This window comes from Pleurodeles waltl, chromosome 4_2 (genome assembly GCF_031143425.1).
Source record: "Pleurodeles waltl isolate 20211129_DDA chromosome 4_2, aPleWal1.hap1.20221129, whole genome shotgun sequence".
Lineage (NCBI taxonomy): Eukaryota > Metazoa > Chordata > Amphibia > Caudata > Salamandridae > Pleurodeles > Pleurodeles waltl.
The window spans coordinates 1,039,107,784-1,039,132,711 of NC_090443.1; the positions used below are offsets into that span (position 1 = coordinate 1,039,107,784).

General features: G+C 48.3%; 1 protein-coding gene across 2 annotated transcripts in view; it reads right to left on the minus strand.

Moving 5' to 3' along the window:
- Window positions 1-22,420, minus strand: part of LOC138293674 (N-acyl-aromatic-L-amino acid amidohydrolase (carboxylate-forming)-like) — an 84,429-nt gene extending 62,009 nt beyond the window's left edge. The window contains exon 1 of one of the 2 annotated variants that reach the window (XM_069232979.1): window positions 6,969-7,041. The gene's annotated coding sequence lies outside the window, so the exon portion shown is untranslated. Of the gene's footprint in view, window positions 1-6,968; window positions 7,042-22,359 lie in introns of those variants that run through there. The other variant, XM_069232978.1, reaches the window with a different exon arrangement.
- Between the last annotated feature and the right edge of the window lie 2,508 nt (window positions 22,421-24,928).

Consider the following 24,928-nt stretch of genomic DNA (forward strand, 5'->3'; position numbering starts at 1 on the left):
ATGCGACTATGCCCGCTTCAGTAATTAAGAGTAATCTGGGGCGAAAATCCTACTGCAGGAACACAGTAACAATGAGCTAAGAGAGGATGAGCGGCTGTTGGCTACTGCTGTTCGTGTCCTGTGAACGAGCTAAGAGAGAGCCAGCGCTGCTGGCTACTGCTTTGCGTGTCCTGTGAACATCGAGCTAAGAGAGAGCGAGCCCTGCTGGCTACTGCTGTTCGTGTGATGTGAACAATGAACTAAGAGAGAGCGAGCCCTGCTGGCTACTGCTGTGCGTGTCCTGTGAACATCGAGCTAAGAGAGAGCGACCCCCGATGGCTACTGCTGTTCGTGTGCTGTGACCAATGAACTAAGAGAGAGTGAGCCCTGCTGGCTACTGCTGTGCGTGTCCTGTGAACATCGAGCTAAGAGAGAGCGAGCCCTGATGGCTACTGCTGTTTGTGTGCTGTGAACGAGGTAAGAGAGAGCGAGCCCTGCTGGCTACTCCTGTTCATGTGCTGTGAACAATGAGCTAAGAGAGAGCGAGCGCTGCTGGCTACTCCTGTTCATGTGCTGTGAACAATGAGCTAAGAGAGAGCGAGCGGCTACTGGCTACTCCTGTTCATGTGCTGTGAACAATGAGCTAAGAGAGAGCGAGCGGCTACTGGCTACTGCTGTTCATGTCCTATGAACAATGAGCTAAGAGAGAGCGAGCGGCTGCTGACTACTGCGGTTCGTGTCCTGTGCACAACAAGCTAAGAGAGAGCGAGTGCTGCTGGCTACTCCTGTTCATGTCCTGTGAACAAAGAGCTAAGAGACAGCAAGCGGGTGCTGGCTACTGCAGTTCGTATCCTGTGAACAATGAGCTAAAAGAGGACAAGCGGCTGCTGGCTACTGCTGTTCGTGTCCTGTGAACATCGAGCTAAGAGAGAGCAAGAGCTGCTGGTTACTGTTGTTCGTGTCCTGTGAACAATGAGCTAAGAGAGGGTGAGTGGCTGCTGGCTACTGCTGTTTGTGTCCTTTGGACAACAAGCTAAGAGAGAGCGAGCGATGCTGGTTACTGTTGTTCGTGTCCTGTGAACAACAAGCTAAGAGAGAGCGAGCACTGTTGGCTACTGCTGTTTGTGTCCTTTGGACAACAAGCTAAGAGAGAGTGAGCGCTGCTGGCTACTGCTGTTTGTGTCCTGTAGCATTCAGTGTTATTTTATTTTAGCAAAATGCATCCTGTAGCCCATTTTGGTCGCAAGGGTGCTAGTGCGCTACGTAAATTTCACTAAGTGCTCAATTACGCTTTTCACACAATTACGCATAATTACAAGTAATTTTGCTGTAATTATGCTAGAGAGAATTATGCCAGCTAAGCCCACGCCTAAATGAAAGGAGATAATTGGTGGAGGTAGGGGGTGTTGCAGGTGGAAATCTAATGGGGGGACTGGAGCGTACAACTTAAGGTTTAAACTGGCTGTATCCAAAGACATGAGCCATTTACATCTGTCACTACTCTTCACCTTCACCCTGGATTGCTCACTCCTGCTCCTGTGCGCCCAGGTACACTTTAGTTAGTTCACTGCTGTTGTTCTCACCATTTCAGTTGGGAGATCATTTCAACAAAATATTATTCTTTCAGTGAGCCTACAACTCCAGCGCCTTGAGACCCTCCTGAGTGATTTGCCGCGCTTTATAAATCCTGATTGATTGGTTGGAAAATATATCTTCTGGTTTGTGAGGGCTCTTAGCAGCCTCGTCACAATTTTTCTGTACACAGGTGTGGAGCTGACGGAGCATAGATTGTCTGATGTCTAATGTCTGTAGCACTGCGCATGCTCAGGTGTGGGACGATGTCATGTTTTTCTCAGGGGAGTCTCAGGTGGAACCCCACCCTTAGTTTAATTTGGTATGGTTTAGCCCATACGACGTGGGGGGGTTAATAAACGAGACGTGATCTGGGGGCTTGTGCTCAGTTCCAGCAAATTACAACTGTTTGAGGAGTCCTTCTTTATGTCACGTAGAGCTCGCAGCACCACAGTCCGGCAACGAGGCGAGCAAACCGCTCTGCATGCAGGTGTGACCCTCCAGCAACCCCTGGCACTGCCTGTGCGACCCCTGACCTCAGAGGTGGCAAAATTCAGTGCCTAGAACACAGTCTGTGTTAAACTGAACCACTTTGCAAAGGTCTGCAGATTTTTGTGGCCACAGAAGGAGTTCCCCATAAGACGGTGCGTGCTATCACCCCTCTCACAGGCAAGCAAGAGGGTACTGACATGGATGATGATGAAGGTGAGGAAATAACACATTGTACACACGATAGACCAAAGCAATCAATCAAGTCAATCAGTTATTTTTTGTAAAGCGCAGCAAATCACCCGTGAGGGTCTAAATATGCTGGAGTTGCTAGCTGCTGTGTGGTGATTCATTTATTCGAACAGCCAGGTCTCGAGTCCTATCCTGAATTTCTGTAGCGATGGGGAAGTTCTGAGAGGCAGGTGAAGGTTGTTCCAGGCTTTGGCCACCAGGTAAGAGAAGGAGCATCCTCCGCTGTTGGCTCGGCAGATCCGGGGTGCATCTATGAGGAAGAGGGAGATGGATCGTAGGTGTCTGATGGTGCTTTTTCCGTCTGTCTGGAGTTGGAAGTTGAGATGCACCGTTATTGGGGTTGGTTCATCTGGGGATGTTGTGCAGCATATGGTGTCCTTGAAGATGATGGCAATTCCAGGTCTGTGTTTGTTCGGTCCAAGTGTGCTATCTTGTAGCCTTCAGGGGTGGCAACGGTGATGTCTGGTGTGGAGGCGGGGTCCAGCCAGTGCTCTGTGAGGAATATGACATCCAAACCCAAATAAACTTACGTTCCCCCCACAGTGCCAGGGGCTGATCGGCAGGAACCTGGCAAGGGGCATTATTGACCTTGGTGCTTCCATTAATGAATGGCAAAGCAACTGTACCAAAACATAGAAAATCAACCACTGATGAGGCCTATAAACGTCAGGGAGTGTGCGTATGGACGTCCAAGACCACTATCACTGTGAGTGAGCTAAGTGCCACCTGCTGATTCTTAAAGTGGACTTGAGTTTTGGATACCACCAGATATTGCAAGCTCTGGAGTCACAGTACATCACCAAATCCTCCACGCACTTGGACCTTTGTCGCTATTAGCGGCTCAATCTTGGGATATCAAGAGCAGCTGAAGTATTCCAGAATACAATTAGACAGGTGCTGTCTGGGCCGAGTGGGTCCTCTACCCGAGTGATTACGTTCTAGTCTATGCATCGTCGCTGGGAGAACACTGCTCGCGGTTCTGCACAGTACCACGAAGGCACCAAGAGAGAGGTCTGACACTACACAGAGAGAAGTGCAATTTCTTGCAATCCACCTGCAGATTTTTGGATATCACTTTTTAAGAGTAGCCCTGAATCCAGGAAAAGTGAGAGACATTGAAGCTGCAACCCCTCCATTCTCTGTTACCGGAGTGAGACATTTTCTCGAGATGGTTAATTACTGTCGGCAATTCATTAAAAATTTGACCTCACATATGGCCGCTCTCCGATACCTCAAACAAACCTGTGGCCCTGGGAAAAGACTCATGAGGCATCATTCCAGAGCACAAACAAAGTGCTGTTGATGGAGGTAACGCTGATGTATTTCCATCCTTCCAAAGAGATGGAGCTGTCCTTCCACGCGATCCCCAAGGACCTGGGAGCTGTTCTGGTTCAGAAACAGGGATCCGGGGAGTGGGCTTCGAATTCCAGCCAGGCACTCAACCCCACGGAACAATGCTATTTCCAAACAGAAACGAGGGCTAACACCATATAGTGGGGGTGCATAACTTTAATTTGTACTTGTATAGTTATCCCTTCATTGTCCACATGGACCACAAGCCTCTTGTCCCTTTGTTCCCAGATCGAAAAGCGGGTGCTACAACTGCAGAGGTACTCTTTTGTGGTGGGGTACACGCCGGATTCACAGAACCTGGCAGACTACCTGTCCTGTCATCCACGTTCTGCCACACCAGCGGAAGAGAACATGTCTCAAGAAATGGAGGAGTATATGAGGTTCGTGGGTGGGGTGTTCTAGGACACTGCCTTGGCTCCCAGTGAGATCATCAGAGCCTACAGGTGGCATTGGAGGTTCACAGACTTGCAGTTGGTCGAGACTCAGGCATAACATGTCCGTCTGTACTCTTGAGGCACAACCAGCCCTAACCATGTGAGGCATCTACTATGTGTTGCAGAGGAAGCGTGCCTTCTTCAAAGACATCGCTGGGTCATTTTCCACAGCCTAGTGCTAAGAGTGATCCAGGTAGCTCACGAGGGTCATCAGGGGATGGTGAAAATGGGTCATCAATGAAGCAATGCCTGGTTTCTGCAGCTAGATCAATGGTTCAAACAGCCATCAAAGCCTGTCCGTGATGACATTCCTCATCACCCGAGCTGGGCCCCAATAGGTCTGTGATGCCATCCAGCATCACCCACACTGGACCCTGGTAGGTCCATGATGCCGTCTGTCATCACCCATGCTGGCCTGTGGTACACCCATGATGCCATCCCTCAATACCCAAGTCGGGCCCTGGTAGGTCTCTGATGCCATCCCTCACCAACCCATGGTGGTCCCCAATAGGTCTGTGATGCCATCCATCATCACCCACGCTGGACCCTGGTAAGTCCATGATGCCATTGTCATCTCCCATGCTGGACCCCAGTAGGTCTGTGATGCCATCCCTCATCACCCAAGTTAGGCCCGGATAGGTCTGTGATGTCATTTGTCATCACCCATGTTGGTCCCCGATAGACCTGTGATGCCATCCCTCATCACCCATGCTGGGCCCCGGTAGGTCCATGCTGGGCCATGGTAGGTCCATGATGCCATCCCTCATCACCCATGCAGGGCCTCCGGTAGGTCCGTGATGCCATCCCTCATCACCCATGCTGGGCCCCGGTAGGTCTGTGATGCCATCCCTCATCACCCATGCTGGGCCCCAGTAGGTCCATGCTGAGCCCTAGTAGGTCTGTGATACCATCCCTCATCAGCCCATGCTGGGCCCTGGTAGGTCTGTGATGCCATCCATCATCACCCTTGGTGGGCCCCCGTTGGTCCATGCTGGGCCCCGGTAGGTCTATGCTGGGCCCTGGTAGGTCTGTGATGCCATCCATCATCACCCTTGGTGGGCCCCCGTTGGTCCATGCTGGGCCCTGGTAGGTCTGTGATGCCATCCATCATCACCCTTGGTGGGCCCCCATAGATCCATGCCGGGCCTTGGGAGGTCCATCCCTTGTCACCCACGATGGGCCCCGGTAGGTCCAGGTTCTGAGCTAGCTCTGGACCAGCACAAGAAACGGAATGTTGATGCGAGTCGCCGAGGATGGGCCAGGGTGATCCACTTAAGAGTAGATGAGTTGGTTTTAAAAAGGGATCAGTATTTTGGGACCGAGTTCCACCTTCCCTTTGAACCCAATACCTGGTGGATAGTGTGAGTTCAAGGCACTATATTGATGACCTGCCCAGGGATGAGGAATCTGAGAAGTGGTGGGCCTCCCAGACCTCTGATGGGGAAAGATGTGCCATCTCTGGGCTCACCCTGCACCTTTGACCAGATACCCTGACTATGGCAATAAGATGGCAGACGTGGGGCATTGACAGACTTCTAAATCCTGTCAAGTTGAACCTTTATATTCTGGGAGGAATGCAACATGGTGACTGCTCTAGTGGGGGCCGTTGACATGTTGGTGTAGGGTAGGGGTCTCCAACCTTTTCTGAAGTAAGAGCTACTTATGCTGAAGGAAAATCATACAGAGCTACTAATATTACGTGAGTTTTAGCAGTGACCACATCAGACAAGATTACATTAGTGGCCACCTTCTGCGAGATAGAGGCAGTACAAAGCTCAGCGCATCAGGCATGCTTGCCAGCTGTAATGCAAAAAACGCTTTGTGAAATTGGAATGCCTCTCTACATGGGTAGTACCCAATAGCCACAGTTGTGAGACCCCAGATAGAAAGGTAATAATATCAGAAAAAGTTATCCCTTGTGTAAGGCTATTCCTATTTTCAATTTTGTTTTCTTGTTTTTTCTGGGGTTTTTTTTTGCTGACTTTGAAAAAACAGAACAACAAATTATAAAACATATTTGAGTATTTTGGAAATAAATTCAACCATTTTTCTCCAAACTTTAGTTTATAAGTTCTGAAAATACACACATTTTCGTTTCAAACACACAGTTTTCAATGTTGTTACACAAACATTAATTCAAGCAAGCAGAAGCTTCTATGAGCTACAGACAGAAGAGCTACTTACAAGCAGCTGGTAGCTTCTGACAGCTCACAAGCTACTCGCTGGGGAGGCCTCAATAGGGGAAGTTTGGGGGGGGGCCCTGTTAGTCCACTATGGTGAGGCCAGTTCCAGCACACTACGACTGGTGTTTGGTGTCCTTCAGGGCTTTAAGTGAGCCGGGTCCTGCCGGTGCTCAGCACCGGCAGTTCTAAAAAGCAGAGGCTCCGCCGGTTACCCATCGGGCTCTCCATTTTTGCCCTCACCCTCAGGGTGAAAAACAAATCGTGTCTCAGCAGCAGCCCACTGCCTTTGATGTAACCTCAAGGCGCCTGTTACCGTTCTGTCACAGTCTCATCATTTCAGAACTGAAGCGTTTTAAATATTACATTCAACGAAGCCATTGTCGCTGCTTGTTTATCTTATGCCACTAACAACCATTGACAAAGCCAATAGGCCTGGCTTGTTGAACGTGTAATGTCACTTGCTGTATGGTATATCTTGAGGCAATGACAAAAAGGAGCAGCAGAACCGTAATTGTTAAGCCGCGCCCTTCATTACATCGGCCACGCCCCTTTGGGAGAGCCCACTTCACACCCCGGCCTTTTCATCCCACCTAAAGCCCTAGTGTCCTTTGTTATGACGCGCAAAGCTCTCGACATTAAAAATTGAGAGGCACACACATTGCACACCATGGTAATGTGGGATGTACTTGTAAGTTCATTAACTTACCTTCTAATTGAAATGTGTCTCCTGATGTACCGCAAGATGCTCTCGCCGTAGTGGTGCTCCCTGCTGGGATGGCTTCTATGCGCTCTTCTGACGCAGCACCTCACCTCGTGAGAGCAGAAATCCACCCGGTCTGGAATTAATGCCGCCTCTGTTCCTCAACCCTGCCTGCCTCTGGCTTATTTGCTTTAATGCCCCTCCCTACCTTCCTCAAAAGCAAACTCAGAGGGGGCCCCGGGCAGGGACCGGGAACGAGTGTTCAGAAGCCACCGGGCCATTAACTCTCAGAGCCTGGACTGGGATTACTCACAGATCTCCACAGAAGGCACCCTTAACAACTGGCGCATGTACACACTGGGATCTGGGACCTGCTGTGTCTCCGCCGCAGGCTCTGGGACCCTCTGAGATGTCTTACCAGTGGGTACAATTGGCCACCAGGTATAGATGTGATCATCTCTGTGGCTCATACTCCTAATGAGGGCACCCGTGGCGTGGCCAGCTCCGGTTTCTTTCCCCTGAGGCCAACACAATGAGTTCTGCAGAGTTGTAAGCTGCAGGTGTGTGCTTGAGTGTGTGCGCTTGAGTGTGTGCGCTTGAGTGTGTGCGCTTGTGTGTTTGCACGTGTGTTTTGGCAGTTCCAGTACTAGAATCGCTGCAGTGAATGCATGCGGTGCACTGGGGGGGGGGTATAGCAACAGGAGTCTGACATGAGGTGCATTGGGAGAGCTCCCTCGTGTCAGGGTAGACAACCTTTGACCCTGCTGAGGCACTTGCATAAGTATTTAACGACCACACTCAGCAATCCAGGGTGTCACAAGCTCTTTCACAGGCTTTCCTCTCTGACAGTACTAAGGCCTATTCCAGTAGGGCGAGGATGTTCAGTTGCAAAAAAAACCTCGGCCCAAATTTAAGAAGGCCTAGCGCGACATTAGCGGCATTTTGTTGACACTAATGTGGCATTCGGCTTGCAAAATCACTGTGCTATATTTACAAAGTAGCGCAATGCATGCATTGCGCCACTCTGTAACCCTTTGCGCCACATTAAGCATGCGCCATGCATATTGTATGGAAACGGAGCATTCCGGCACATGGAGGACCACAAAACTGGCGCAATGAAATCTACAAGATTTCACTGCGCCATTTTTTGCGCCATTTTTAATGCCTGCTGAATGCAGGCGTTAAAAGGACACACCCATTGCAATCAATGGGTGTAGGAAGTTGGCTCTGTATGCACTATTTCAAAGTAAGAAATAGCATGCACAGAGTCCAAGGGTTCCCCTTAGAGGTAAGATAGTGGCAAAAAGAGATAATACTAATGCTCTATTTTGTGGTAGTGTGGTCGAGCAGTAGGCTTATCAGAGGGTAGTGTTAAGCATTTGTTGGACACACACAGGCAATAAATGGGGAACACACACTCAAAGACAATTCCAGGCCAATAGGTTTTTATATAGAAAAATATATTTTCTTAGTTTATTTTAAAAACCACAGGTTCAAGATTTACAAACAATACTTCAAATGAAAGGTATTTCACTTAGGAACTTTAGGAACTTTGAATTAGCAAAATAGCATATACAGTTTTCACACAAATGGCAATAAGCTATTTTAAAACTAGACACAGAGCAATTTTCAACAGTTCCTGGGGGAGGTTACTGTTTGTTAGTTTTGCAGGTAAGTAAACCATCTACAGGGTTCAAAGTTGGGTCCAAGGTAGCCCACCGTTGGGGGTTCAGAGCAACCCCAAAGTTACTACACCAGCAGCTCAGAGCCGGTCAGGTGCAGAGGTCAAAGTGGTGCCCAAAACGCATAGGCTTCAATGGAGAAGGGGGTGCCCCGGTTCCAGTCTGCCAGTAGGTAAGTACCCGCGTCTTCGGAGGGCAGACCAGGGGGGTTTTGTAGGGCACCGGGGGGGACACAAGTCAGCACAAAAAGTACACCCTCAGCGGCACGGGGGCGGCCGGGTGCAGTGTGCAAACAGGCGTCGGGTTCGCAATAGGTTTCAATGGGAGACCAAGGGGTCTCTTCAGCGATGCAGGCAGGCAAGGGGGGGGCTCCTCGGGGTAGCCACCACCTGGGCAAGGGAGAGGGCCACTTGGGGGTCGCTCCTGCACTGGAGGTCGGATCCTTCAGGTCCTGGGGCCTGCGGGTGCAGTGTCTTTACCAGGCGTCAGGTCTTTGAAGCAGGCGGTCGCGGTCAGGGGGAGCCTTGGGATTCCCTCTGCAGGCGTCGCTGTGGGGGCTCAGGGGGGTCAACTCTGGCTACTCCCGGTCTCGTAGTCGCCGGGGAGTCCTCCCTGTGGTGTTTGTTCTCCACAAGTCAAGCCGGGGGCATCGGGTGCAGAGTGCAAAGTCTCACGCTTCCGGCGGGAAACGTGTGTCCTTTCAAAGTTGCTTCTTTGTTGCAAAGTTGCAGTCTTTGTGGAACAGAGCCGCTGTCCTCGGGAGTTCTTGGTCCTTCTAGGTGCAGGGTAGTCCTCTGAGGCTTCAGAGGTCGCTGGACCCTGTGGAACGTGTCGCTGGAGCAATGTCTTTAGAAGTGGGGAGACAGGCCGGTAGGGCTGGGGCCAAAGCAGTTGGTGTCTCCGTCTTCTCTGCAGGTTTTTCAGCTCAGCAGTCCTTCTTCGTCTTGAGTTGCAGGAATCTATCTTGCTGTGTTCTGGGAGCCCCTAAATACTTGATTTAGGGGTGTGTTTAGGTCTGGGGGGCTAGTAGCCAATGACTACTAGCCCTGAGGGTGGCTACACCCTCTTTGTGCCTCCTCCCTGAGGGGAGGGGGGCACATCCCTATCCCTATTGGGGGAATCCTCCATCTGCAAGATGTAGGATTTCTAAAAGTCAGAGTCACCTCAGCTCAGGACCCCTTAGGGGCTGCCCTGACTGGCCAGTGACTCCTCCTTGTTTTTCTCATTATCTCCTCTGGCCTTGCTGCCAAAAGTGGGGCCGTGGCCGGAGGGGGCGGGCAACTCCACTAGCTGGAGTGCCCTGGGGTGCTGTAACAAAGGGGGTGAGCCTTTGAGGCTCACCGCCAGGTGTTACAGTTACTGCAGGGGGAGGTGAGAAGCACCTACACCCAGTACAGGCTTTGTTACTAGCCACAGAGTGACAAAGGCACTCTCCCCATGTGGCCAGCAACATGTCTGGTGTGTGGCAGGCTGCTAAAACTAGTCAGCCCACACTGGTAGTCGGTTAAGGTTTCAGGAGGCACCTCTAAGGTGCCCTCTGGGGTGCATGTTACAATAAAATGTACACTGGCATCAGTGTGCATTTATTGTGATGAGAAGTTTGATACTAAACTTCACAGTTTTCAGTGTAGCCATTATGGTGCTGTGGAGTTCGTGCATGACAGACTCCCAGACCATATACTCTTATGGCTACCCTGCACTTACAATGTCTAAGGTTTTGCTTAGACAATGTAGTGGCATAGTGCTCATGCACTTATGCCCTCACCTATGGTATAGTGCACCCTACCTTAGGGCTGTAAGGCCTGCTAGAGGGGTGACTTATCTATACCTATAGGCAGTGTGAGGTTGGCATGGTACCCTGAGGGGAGTGCCATGTCGCCTTAGTCGTTTTATCCCCACTAGCACACACAAGCTGGCAAGCAGTGTGTCTGTGCTGAGTGAGGGGTCCCCAGGGTGGCATAAGACATGCTGCAGCCCTTAGAGACCTTCCCTGGCATCAGGGCCCTTACCTGGATGCCAGGGTGTGCCAATTGTGGAAACAAAAGTACAGGTTAGGGAAAGAACACTGGTGCTGGGGCCTGGTTAGCAGGCCTCAGCACACTTTCAAATCATAACTTGGCATCAGCAAAGGCAAAACGTAAGGGGGTAACCATGCCAAGGAGGCATTTCTTACACAACCCCCCCACCCCCAAACGAAAGAGGATGAGACTAACCTTTCCCAAGAGAGTCTTCATTTTCTAAGTGGAAGAACCTGGAAAGGCCATCTGCATTGGCATGGGCAGTCCCAGGTCTGTGTTCCACTATAAAGTCCATTCCCTGTTGGGAGATGGACCACCTCAACAGTTTTGGAATTTCACCTTTCATTTGCATTAGCCATCTGAGAGGTCTGTGGTCAGTTTGAACTACAAAGTGAGTACCAAAGAGGTATGGTCTCAGCTTCTTCAAGGACCAAACCACAGCAAAGGCCTCCCTTTCAATGTCACTCCAGCGCTGCTCCCTGGGGAGTAACCTCCTGCTAATGAAAACAACAGGCTGGTCAAGGCCATCATCATTTGTTTGGGACAAAACTGACCCTATCCCATGTTCAGAGGCATCAGTCTGCACAATGAACTGCTTGGAGTAATCTGGAGCTTTGAGAACTTGTGCTGTGCACATTGCTTGTTTCAGAGTGTCAAAGGCCTGTTGGCATTCTACAGTCCAGTTTACCTTCTTGGACATTTTCTTGGAGGTAAGTTCTGTGAGGGGTGTCACTATAGATCCATATCCCTCCACAAACCTCTTGTAGTACCCAGTCAAGCCAAGGAATGCCCTGACTTGAGTCTGGGTTTTTGGAGCTGCCCAGTCCAGGATCGTCTGAATTTTGGGCTTGAGTGGCTGAACTTGGCCTCCACCTACAAGGTGTCCCAAGTAAACCACAGTTCCCTGCCCAATCTGACATTTGGATGCCTTGATAGAGAGGCCTGCTGCTTGCAGGGCCTTCAAAACCTTCTTCAGATGGACCAGGTGATCCTGCCAGCTGGAGCTAAAGACAGCAATATCGTCAAGATAAGATGCACTAAAGGACTCCAAGCCAGCAAGGACTTGATTCACCAACCTTTGGAAGGTGGCATGGGCATTCTTTAAACCAAAGGGCATAACAGTAAACTGATAATGCCCATCAGGTGTGGAGAATGCTGTCTTTTCTTTTGCTCCTGCTGCCATTTTGATTTGCCAGTAACCTGCTGTCAAGTCAAAGGTACTTAAGTATTTGGCAGCACCTAGTTTGTCTATCAATTCATCTGCCCTTGGAATGGGATGGGCATCTGTCTTGGTGACAGAATTAAGTCCTTTGTAGTCCACACAAAACCTTGTCTATCTCTTTCCATCTTTGGTGTGAGGTTTGGGGACTAAGACCACTGGGCTAGCCCAGGGGCTGTCAGAGTGCTCAATGACTCCCAATTCCAGCATCTTGTGGATTTCCACTTTGATGCTTTCCTTAACTTGGTCAGACTGTCTGAAAAGTTTGTTTTTGACAGGCATACTGTCTCCTGTGTCCACATCATGGGTACACAGGTGTGTCTGACCAGGGATTAGGGAAAAGAGCTCAGCAAACTGTTGCAGGACCTTCCTACAGTCAGATTGCTGTTGGCCAGAGAGGGTGTCTGAATAGATCACTCCATCTACTGAACCATCTTTAGGGTCTGTGGAGAGGAGATCAGGGAGAGGTTCACTCTCAGCTTCCTGGTCCTCATCTGTTACCATTAACAGATTCACATCTGCCCTGTCATGGAAGAGTTTGAGGCGGTTCACATGGATCACCCTTTTGGGGGTCCTGCTAGTGCCTAGGTCTACCAGGTAGGTGACCTGACTCTTCCTTTCTAGCACTGGGTAAGGGCCACTCCATCTGTCCTGAAGTGCGCTGGGAGCCACAGGCTCCAGAACCCAGACTTTCTGCCCTGGCTGAAACTCAACCATAGCAGCCTTTTGGTCATACCAAAACTTCTGGAGTTGTTGGCTGGCCTCAAGGTTTTTGCTTGCCTTTTTCATATACTCTGCCATCCTTGAACGTAGGCCTAGTACATAGTCCACTATATCTTGTTTAGGCTCATGAAGAGGTCTCTCCCAGCCTTCTTTTACAAGAGCTAGTGGTCCCCTTACAGGATGGCCAAACAGAAGTTCAAAGGGGGAAAACCCTACTCCCTTCTGAGGCACCTCTCTGTAGGCGAAAAGCAGACATGGCAAGAGGACATCCCATCTCCTTTTGAGTTTTTCAGGGAGCCCCATGATCATGCCTTTCAATGTCTTGTTAAATCTTTCAATAAGACCATTGGTTTGTGGATGGTATGGTGTGGTGAATTTGTAAGTCACCCCACACTCATTCCACATGTGCTTCAGGTATGCTGACATAAAGTTGGTACCTCTGTCAGACACCACCTCCTTAGGAAATCCCACTCTGGTAAAAATACCGATGAGTGCTTTGGCTACTGCAGGGGCAGTAGTCGACCTAAGGGGAATTGCTTCATGATATCTAGTAGCATGATCCACTACTACTAGTATGTATTGGTTACCTGAGGCTGTGGGAGGTTCAAGTGGACCCACTATGTCCACACCCACTCTTTCAAAGGGGACCCCCACCACTGGAAGTGGAATGAGGGGGGCCTTTGGGTGTCCACCTGTCTTACCACTGGCTTGACAGGTGGCACAGGAGACACAAAACTCCTTGACCTTCTGGGACATGTTGGGCCAATAGAAGTGGTTGACTAATCTCTCCCACGTCTTGGTCTGTCCCAAATGCCCAGCAAGAGGAATATCATGAGCTAAGGTCAGAATGAACTCCCTAAACTCCGGAGGCACTACCACTCTCCTAGTGGCACCAGGTTTGGGATCTCTTGCCTCAGTGTAAAGGAGTCCATCTTCCCAATAGACTCTATGTGTTCCTGTTATTTTTCCTTTGGACTCTTCAGCAGCTTGCTGCCTAAGGCCTTCAAGAGAGGGACAGGTTTCTTGCCCCTTACACAACTGTTCCCTTGTGGGTCCCCCTGGGCCTAGGAGCTCAACCTGATAAGGTTATAACTCCATGGGCTCAGTTCCTTCAGAGGGCAGAACTTCTTCCTGGGAAGAGAGGTTCTCTTTTTCTTGTTGTGTTGAAGCTGGTTCCCCAGTCTGGTTCCCCAGTCTTCTTTCCTTTTTCCTTGGAGGGTTGGGCCCTTTTTCCAGGCTCCAACACCACTTTTTCACCCTGAGCCTTGCACTGTGCCCTTGTCTTGACACACACCAGTTCAGGGATACCCAGCATGGCTGCATGGGTTTTGAGTTCTACCTCAGCCCATGCTGAGGACTCCAGGTCATTTCCAAGCAAACAGTCTACAGGGATATTTGAGGAGACCACTACCTGTTTCAGGCCATTGACCCCTCCCCACTCTAAAGTTACCGTAGCCATGGGATGTACTTTAGTCTGATTGTCAGCGTTGGTGACTGGATAAGTTTGTCCAGCCAGGTATTGACCAGGGGAAACCAGTTTCTCTGTCACCATGGTGACACTGGCACCTGTATCCCTCAGGCCTTCTACACTTGTCCCATTAATTAAGAGCTGCTGCCTGTATTTTTGCATGTTAGGGGGCCAGGCAGCCAGAGTGGCTAAATCCACCCCACCCTCAGAGACTAATGTGGATTCAGTATGAACCCTGATTTGCTCTGGGCACACTGTTGATCCCACTTGGAGACTGGCCATTCCAGTGTTAGCTGGAGTAGAGTTAGAAGTGGAACCTTTCTTGGGACAGGCCTTGTCTCCAGTTTGGTGTCCTGGCTGATTACAGCTACGACACCAGGCCTTTTTGGGATCAAAGTTTTTACCCTTGTACCCAAAACTGGATTGTGAAGAGGCTCTGGGCCCTCCCTCCTGAGCAGGTTTTTGGGGCCCTATAGAAGACTCTTTACTTTTCCCTTTGGATGTCTCAACACTCTTCTCCTGGGGAGTCTTTGTGACCCCTTTCTTTTGGTCACCCCCTGTGGAAGTCTTGGTCACCCTAATCTTGACCCAATTGTCCGCCTTCTTTCCCAATTCTTGGGGAGAAATTGGTCCTAGGTCTACCAGATGCTGATGCAGTTTATCATTGAAACAATTACTTAACATATCTTCTTTCACAAATAAATTGTACAGCCCATCATAATCATTTACACCACTGCCTTGAATCCAACCATCCAGTGTTTTTACTGAGTAGTCAACAAAATCAACCCAGGTCTGGCTTGAGGATTTTTTAGCCCCCCTGAGCCTAATTCTATACTCCTCAGTGGAGAATCCAAAGCCCTCCATCAGGGTAGCCTTCATGAGGTCATAGGATTCTGCATGTTTTCCAGAGAGTGTGAGGAGTCTATCCCTACACTTTCCAGTGAACATTTCCCAAAGGAAAGCACCCCAGTGAGATCTGTTTACTTTTCTGGTTGCACAAGCCCTCTCAAAAGCTGTGAACCATTTGGTGATGTCATCACCATCTTCATGTTTAGTTACAATCCCTTTTGGGATTTTCAACATGTCAGGAGAATCTCTGACCCTATTTATGTTGCTGCCACCATTGATGGGACCAAAACCCATCTCTTGTCTTTCCCTTTCTATGGCAAGGATCTGTCTTTCCAAAGCCAATCCTTTGACCATCCTGGCTAACAGTAGGTCATCTTCACTGAGGCTATCCTCGGTGATTCCAGAGGTGCTGGACTCCCCTGTGGGAGAAGCAGCATCTCTGACTATCACGTGTGGAGGCAGGGTTTGAGGGACCCTGTGCTCCCTAACTAGGACTGGAGGTGGGAATTCCTCCACATCACTAGCTTCCCCCTCTGGGAGGTCGTCCTCAGAGGGGTTGTTCTTAGCAAACTCTGCCAAAAGCTCCTGGAGCTGTACTTTGGTAGGGTTTGAACCAGTTCTAATCTTTTTGGTTTTGCAGAGAGACCTTAACTCTGACATCCTAAGATGCAGGTAAGTGATGACCATCTGCCAGTATGGCCACAGCTGGATTTCCGCCCTTCTTGTGGCGGAAATCCGGCTGTGGTCATATTACGTGGGGCGGATGGTAGCTGTGGCGATGGTCTTTTGGTGGCCGTTGCAACAGCGGTAGGCGGTTTTTACTACCAATGTCCAAATGACGGCATCAGTTTTTACAATGAGCAAATGCACACAATGTATGCCTCCTTAATGGTGAAATCGTAGCCTGGGGAAGAGTCACATGACATACCCATTAGTGCCCCTAGAAGCCTGCGATTAGTCCACGTTCCACACTTACTACTGAGTAAGAAGAATGTTAAGTGGTGTAAATACAACGCATCTCTGGGAACTGGTACATGAATAACCTCATTGACCCACCTCCGCAAAAGTAAAATCCTGAGATCTATAGCAAGGCTGGCCCCCAGAGCAATAGGGAACCTGAGGACCCCAGTGTTTGACACTGAGTTTGACATCACCTCTTAGCAAGTTATACCTAGATTTCATTACTTTCCTCCCACTACTCACTACTAAATGTTGTGCAGGGGATCCATCTAGGTAAAGCCGTAAACAAAAATGGCTGCTTTGTCCTCACACGTTTTGGGTACATCATGTCTCCTGTCTTAGTGTTAGTCTAACTGCCCTAAACTGCAACAGAGCCGGCAGCAGAGTGTGCAAGGACCCGCAGGGAAGATGGGAGGTTTGCATGCCCCTCTAAAGATGGTGTGGCACTGTACTGTCCCACAGACCTCAAGGCTAACGTCAATGGGCCCGATTCACAAAGGTAAACTTGGACCAAAACTCTAAGTTTAGACCTAAAGTCTAAATTTACACCTGAGGTATAAGTTTACACTTGACGTTTAGACCAAAAATCTAACTTAGACCAAAAGTCTACCTTTACTACTTTTCGGTATTCACAAAGGTAACGTTAGACCAAAATTCTAACTTGGACCAAAAGTCTAACTGTACTACATTTCGGTATTCACAAAGGTAAGTTACTACTTTTGGTCTAAGTTAGACTTTAGGGCTAAACTTAGACTTCAGGTCTAAACTTAGGGCGTGATTTAGAGTTTGGTGGACGGGTCACTCCATCACAAATGTGACAGATATTCCGCCTGCCGTATTACGATCTCCATAGGTTATTATGGAGATTGTAATATGGCGGACAGGATATTCTTCAATTTTGTGATGGAGTAGCCCGCCTGTCAAACTCTAAATCAGGCCCTTTGACTTTTGGTCTAACTTCACCTTTTTGAATCGAGCCCAGAGTGCATATAGATGAAACTTCTTTCAACTCCTCTGTTGCTGTGTGTAACACTGAGACACTCCTTTCATCACCTCTGTTGCTGTGCGTAACACTGAGACACTCCTTTCATCGCCTCTGTTGCGGTGCGTAACACTGAGGTACTCCTTTCATCACCTCTGTTGTTGCGTGAAACACTTCTTTCATTACTTTTGAGGTTAACCCTAACGCCTTTCATCACCCCAGGCACTGCATCAGTGAACCAGGACCTTCATTAGCGCTGAGAGTGTAGGTAACGCAGAGACACTCCTTTCATCAGATTGTCTAACACGAGGGCTGAGGCACTCCTGTCATTAGGTCTGATATTGTATGCGATCCTCCTTTCATTACCTCTGATACTCCATGCTACAAAGACACTCCTTTCATCGCCGCTTAGACTGTATCTAACTCTGACCCTCCTTTCATTACCTCTGATACTGCATGCTACGAAGACGCTCCTTTCATCCCTGCTTAGACTGTACCTAACTCTGACACTCCTTTCATTACCTCTGATACCAGATGCTACTGACACTCCTTTCATCGCCGCTTAGACTGTATCTACATCTGAAACACTCCTTTCATCAGCACTTAGAGTGTATCTGACTCTGACACTCCTTTCATCCCCGCTTAGACTGTACCTAACTATGACACTCCTTTCATTACCTCTGATACCGCATGCTACAAAGACACTCCTTTCATCGCCGCTTAGACTGTATCTGACTCTGACTCTCCTTTCATTACTTCTGATACTGCCTGCTACAAAGACACTCCTTTCAACGCCGCTTAGACTTTATCTAACTCTGACACTCCTTTCAATACCGCTGATACTGCACGCTACAGACACTCTTTTCATCACATTATCTAACATGAGGACTCTCTTTTCTTCTCCTCTGACAATGCATGAGATATTGGCTGAGGCACTCCTGTCATTAGGTCTGATATTGTATGCGATCCTCCTTTCATTACCTCTGATACTCCATGCTACAAAGACACTCCTTTCACCGCCTGTTAGACTGTATCTAACTCTGACCCTCCTTTCATTACCTCTGATACTCCATGCTACAGACACTCCTTTCATCGCCTGTTAGACTGTATCTAACTCTGATCCTCCTTTCATTACCTCTGATGCTCCATGCTACAAAGACACTCATTTCATCGCCGCTTAGACTGTATCTGACTCTGACCCTCATTTCTTACCTCTGATACTGCATGCTACAAAGACGCTCCTTTCATCCCCGCTTAGACTGTACCTAACTCTGACACTCCTTTCATTACGTCTGATACTGCATGCTACAGACACTCCTTTCATCACCGCTTAGACTGTATCTACATCTGAAACACTCCTTTCCTCAGCACTTAGAGTGTATCTGACTCTGACACTCCGTTCATCACTGCTTAGACTGTACCTAACTCTGACTCTCCTTTCATTACCTCTGATGCTGCATGCTACAAAGACGCTCCTTTCATCCCCGCTTAGACTGTACCTAACTCTGACACTCCTTTCATTACCTCTGATACCGCATGCTACAGACACTCCTTTCATCCCCGCTTAGACTGTATCTACATCTGAAACACTCCTTTCATCAGCACTTAGAGTGTATCTGACTCTGACACTCCTTTCATCACTGCTTAGACTGTACCTAACTCTGACCCTCCTTTCATTACCTCTGATACTGCCTGCTACAAAGACACTCCTTTCATCGCCGCTTAGACTGTATCTGACTCTGACACTCCTTTTGTTACTTCTGATACTGCCTGCTTCAAAGACACTCCTTTCATCGCCGCTTAGACTTTATCTAACTCTGACCCTCCTTTCATTACCTCTGATACTGCACACTACAGACACTCCTTTCATCCCCACTTATACTGTATCTAACTCTGACACTCCTTTCATTACCTCTGATACCGCATGCTACAAAGACACTCCTTTCATCCCCACTTAGACTGTACCTAACTATGACACTCCTTTCATTACCTCTAATACTCCATACTACAGACACTTCTTTCATCCTTTAGACTTTACCTAACTCTGACCCTCCTTTAATTACCTCTGATACTGCATGCTACAAAGACACTCCTTTCATCCCCGCTTAGACTGTATCTAACTCTGAGACTCCTTTCATTACCTCTGATACTGCATGCTACAAAGATGCTCCTATCATCCCCGCTTAGACTGTACCTAACTCTGACCCTCCTTTCATTACCTCTGATACTGCATGCTACAAAGACACTCCTTTCACCCCAGCTTAGACTGTATCTAACTCTGAGACTCCTTTCATTACCTCTGATACTGCATGCTACAAAGACACTCCTTTCATCACAGCTTAGACTGTACCTAACTCTGACCCTCCTTTCATTACCTCTGATACTTCATGCTACAGACATTCCTTTCATCACTGCTTAGACTGTATCTAACTCTGACCCTCCTTTCATTACCTCTGATACTGCATGCTACAGACACTCCTTTCATCGCTGCTTAGACTGTATCTAACTCTGACCCTCCTTTCGTTACCTCTGATACTGCATGCTACAGACACTCCTTTCATTGCCGCTTAGACTGTATCTGACTCTGGCCCTCCTTTCATTACCTGTGATACTGCATGTTGCAAAGACACTCCTTTCATCGCCGCTTAGACTACATATCACTCTGAGACACTCCTTTCATCGCTGCTTAGACTGTATCTAACTCTGACCCTCCTTTCGTTACCTCTGATACTGCATGCTACAGACACTCCTTTCATTGCTGCTTAGACTGTATCTGACTCTGGCCCTCCTTTCATTACCTCTGATACTGCATGCTGCAAAGACACTCCTTTCATCGCCGCTTATACTACATATAACTCTGAGACACTCCTTTCATCACCTCTTAGACTGTGGCTAACTCTGACACTCTTTCAATTACCTCTGATACTTCATGCTACAAAGAAACTCCTTTCATCGACTTTTACACTGTATCTAACTCTGACCCTCCTTTCATTACCTCTGATACTCCATATTACACACTCCTTACTTCCCCGCTTAGACTGTACCTAACTCTGAGACACTCTTTCATTACTTCTGCTACTCCATGCTACAGACAATCCTTTCATCCCCGCTTAGACTGTATCTGACTCTGACCCTCCTTTCATAACCTCTGATACTCCATGCTACAGACACTCCTTTCATCCCTGCTTACACTGTATCTAACTCTGACCCTCCTTTCATTACCTCTGATACCGCATGCTACAGACACTCCTTTCATCACCGCTTAGACTGTATCTGACTCGGACCCTCCTTTCATTACCTCGGATACTCCATGCTACAGACACTCATTTCATCGCCGCTTAGACTGTATCTGACTCTGACCCTCATTTCATTACCTCTGATACTGCATGCTACAAAGTCGCTCCTTTCATCCCCGCTTAGACTGTACCTAACTCTGACACTCCTTTCATTACGTCTGATACTGCATGCTACAGACACTCGTTTCATCACCGCTTAGACTGTATCTACATCTGAAACACTCCTTTCCTCAGCACTTAGAGTGTATCTGACTCTGACACTCCTTTCATCACTGCTTAGACTGTACCTAACTCTGACCCTCCTTTCATTACCTCTGATGCTGCATGCTACAAAGACGCTCCTTTCATCCCCGCTTAGACTGTACCTAACTCTGACACTCCTTTCATTACCTCTGATACTGCATGCTACAGACACTTCTTTCATCCCCGCTTAGACTGTATCTACATCTGAAACACTCCTTTCATCAGCACTTAGAGTGTATCTGACTCTGACACTCCTTTCATCACTGCTTAGACTGTACCTAACTCTGACCCTCCTTTCATTACCTCTGATACTGCCTGCTACAAAGACACTCCTTTCATCGCCGCTTAGACTGTATCTGACTCTGACACTCCTTTTGTTACTTCTGATACTGCCTGCTACAAAGACACTCCTTTCATCGCCGCTTAGACTTTATCTAACTCTGACCCTCCTTTCATTACCTCTGATACTGCACACTACAGACACTCCTTTCATCCCCACTTATACTGTATCTAACTCTGACACTCCTTTCATTACCTCTGATACCGCATGCTACAAAGACACTCCTTTCATCCCCACTTAGACTGTACCTAACTATGACACTCCTTTCATTACCTCTAATACTCCATACTACAGACACTCCTTTCATCCCCGCTTAGACTTTACCTAACTCTGACCCTCCTTTAATTACCTCTGATACTGCATGCTACAAAGACACTCCTTTCATCCCCGCTTAGACTGTATCTAACTCTGAGACACTTTTCATTACCTCTGATACTGCATGCTACAAAGACGCTCCTATCATCCCCGCTTAGACTGTACCTAACTCTGACCCTCCTTTCATTACCTCTGATACTGCATGCTACAAAGACACTCCTTTCACCCCAGCTTAGACCGTATCTAACTCTGAGACTCCTTTCATTACCTCTGATACTGCATGCTACAAAGACACTCCTTTCATCACAGCTTAGACTGTACCTAACTCTGACCCTCCTTTCATTACCTCTGATACTTCATGCTACAGACATTCCTTTCATCACTGCTTAGACTGTATCTAACTCTGACCCTCCTTTCATTACCTCTGATACTGTATGCTACAGACACTCCTTTCATCGCTGCTTAGACTGTATCTAACTCTGACCCTCCTTTAGTTACCTCTGATACTGCATGCTACAGACACTCCTTTCATTGCCGCTTAGACTGTATCTGACTCTGGCCCTCCTTTCATTACCTCTGATACTGCATGCTGCAAAGACACTCCTTTCATCGCCGCTTAGACTACATATAACTCTGAGACACTCCTTTCATCACCTCTTAGACTGTGGCTAACTCTGACACTCTTTCAATTACCTCTGATACTTCATGCTACAAAGAAACTCCTTTCATCGACTTTTACACTGTATCTAACTCTGACCCTCCTTTCATTACCTCTGATACTCCATACTACACACTCCTTACTTCTCCGCTTAGACTGTACCTAACTCTGAGACACTCTTTCATTACTTCTGCTACTCCATGCTACAGACAATCCTTTCATCCCCGCTTAGACTGTATCTGACTCTGACCCTCCTTTCATTACCTCTGATACTCCATGCTACAGACACTCCTTTCATCCCTGCTTACACTGTATCTAACTCTGACCTTCCTTTCATTACCTCTGATACCGCATGCTACAGACACTCCTTTCATCACCACTTAGACTGTATCTGACTCGGACCCTCCTTTCATTACCTCGGATACTCCATGCTACAGACACTCATTTCATCCCCGCTTAGACTGTATCTAACTCTGACCCTCCTTTCATTACCTCTGATACCGCATGCTACAGACACTCCTTTCATCGCTGCTTAGACTGTATCTGACTCTGACCCTCCTTTCATTACCTCTGATACTCCTTGCTACAGACACTCATTTCATCCCCGCTTAGACTGTATCTAACTCTGACCCTCCTTTCATTACCTCTGCCGGTCTCTGTCCAGGCTCCTCCTCTGGTGATTGTCGGCCTCAGGACCAGCAGGTTTCTCCCCACTCCCCACTCCCCACCCTATGGGTCTTATAATGTCTGCAGCGCCTGCTCCCTGCTGGGTTAATGTGTGAATGATTTTTGAAGGCCCACAGCACAGCAGTGAAGAGACTGCAGAGTTAGCTGTTCTTTGTGAACTTTGCACAACATGCCAGTGGTGCAGTGGGGCCAGGACCTTGCTTGTGTAGGGGGTCATGACCACTTTACATTGTATATTAACTGAAGCGGATCACTGTGTGCAGGGGCAGCCTGTCCCTGCACAATCACTTGTGAGTGCACTGGTAATCAGAAGAGTTAGGTGGAGGGGAGGGAGAGAAAGGAGAGGGGGGCAAGGAGGCTGAAAAGAGAGGGAAAAGGCAGGACAAAGGCAAGAAGTGAATCTCCAAATGAAACTCCAAACCTACCTTTGTGAAATGATACCCTGACCAACCACCCTTGGGGGACAAAATGTACTGCATTTATTCAGCGCTTACTTCCCCTGCATCAAAGCGCTTTACACTGAGCAGCAGGCTACCCCAGAACCCGTGGTTAGTGGTTCGTCCAGTGTTATTGGAGTTAGGGCCTGATTTAGATTTCAGCAGACAGGTTACTCTGTCACAGTGGTGATGGATATCCCGTCCGTCCGCCAAACTCTAAATCCCATTGTATGCTATGAGATTATATTTCGGCAGATTGGATGTCCCTTCACACATTATATATTATGTGATTTATATTTCGGCGGACGGGATATCCGTTCAGACATTATATCCTATGGGATTTATATTTTGGCGGACGGGAAATCCGTTCAGACATTATATCCTATGGGATTTATATTTCGGCGGACAGGATATCCGTTCAGACATTATATCCTATGGGATTTATATTTCGGTGCACAGGATATCCGTCATAGTTGTGAAAGAGTAAATCGTCCGCCAATATCTAAATCAGACCCTCAGCCTTGGGCGCTCAAGGAAACCAATCCATGTATTCAGTCCAGTTTCTTTGTGGCAGATTAAAATAAATAGAACTTTAGTGCGATCATTACTGGGAAGAGGAGGCGTGTGAGTCTGTGCAGATCTTTGGGAGGGTTAATAGATGGAGTGGAGAACATTAGGCATTTTTAGGTGACAGGGTTATGTCACCTAAAAACAAAGAGGAAAGAAGAGGTTGTGATCTTTGAAATGAGCTATAGGCACTTTGCAGAAATGTGTTAACAGACAGTAAAGCAAACATGCATGTGACTTACGGAGGTGATGGTCGGAGAGAAGAGACATGTCAGGGATGGAAGGAAAAGAGGTGGCCACATGAAATTGAAAAACAACAGGCGACAATCAGAAGTCTTCAGTAAAGTTCAGTTTTTCAAGCAGGATGTCCAAATGTAGCAGATACTTTTTGGAACAGCAGCACTTTGAGGATGCAAGAGTGCGGAAAATATAGAGAATGTCTTACGCACATGTTAAACAAGCATTTGCAATGCAACGGGTCTCGCGTTTGCTCATGTTAGAGCTGATCGCATTGTAAATTCCTAACCCGACTTTTCACCTATCGGGCAAAAGTGCATTTATGTACATAACCCAAAAAAGTTAAATTAACTATGTAAAGCGCTCGACTTCTGCCAAGCGAGATCGCGCTCGTAAATTAGAGAAAAAGAAGTCCACGAGCCCGATGGAAAACAGCGAGCCTCGCATGTTTTCTGTAATTGGTCGCTGCGCTCGAGGAGGGCTAGCCACCGGAAAAGGCATGATGTATGCGTGCCTTTGACTAATGAAAGCAAACAGATTTTATTAGGCAAGCCCAGGAACCAATAAAAAACACTGACGTGAAGTTGACAGGGCTCCGAGCCCTTTTCTAAATACTAAAGCGTCTCGCTGCGATGAGCGCATGCAACGCAGGCTCGACCCTGAAAAAGGGCGGGAATAGTCGGGTGAAGACAGCACAACCTGACTGGTCCGTTGACACTAAAGTCCTGATTAAAGGAATGCAACAAACTGGTTAGGGCAGGCCAGGACAGTGCTGGGACAGGGCAGAGGAGCACTGTCTACTGTCCCCGTGCCTAGGGTCATGGTTAGGGCAGGAAAGGACACAGTTGGGACTGGGCAGGGAGGTCGTCTACTCTCCCGGGGCTAGGACGGAGGTCTGAGTATGACGGAGTTGGGATAGGGTAGGGAGCACGTCTACTTTCCATGGGGCTAGGGTGGTGGTTAGGGCAGGAAAGGACAGTGCAAGGATGGGGCAGGAGAGCATTGTCTACTCTCCTTGAGGTTAGGGTGGTGGTTAGGGCAGGAAAGCACAGGGATGGGGCAGCAGAGCATTGCCTACTATCCCTGGTCTAGGGTGCTGGCCTGGGAGGACAGAGTTGGGATAGGGCAGGGAAGCTCTCCTACTATGCCTGGTCTAGGGTGAGGTTAGGGCAGGACTGGACAGAGTTGGGACACAGCAGGAAGCTCTCCAACTATCCCTGGTCTAGGGTGTTGTTAGGGCAGGATTGGACAGAGTTGGGATAGGGCAGGGAAGCTCTCCTACCAT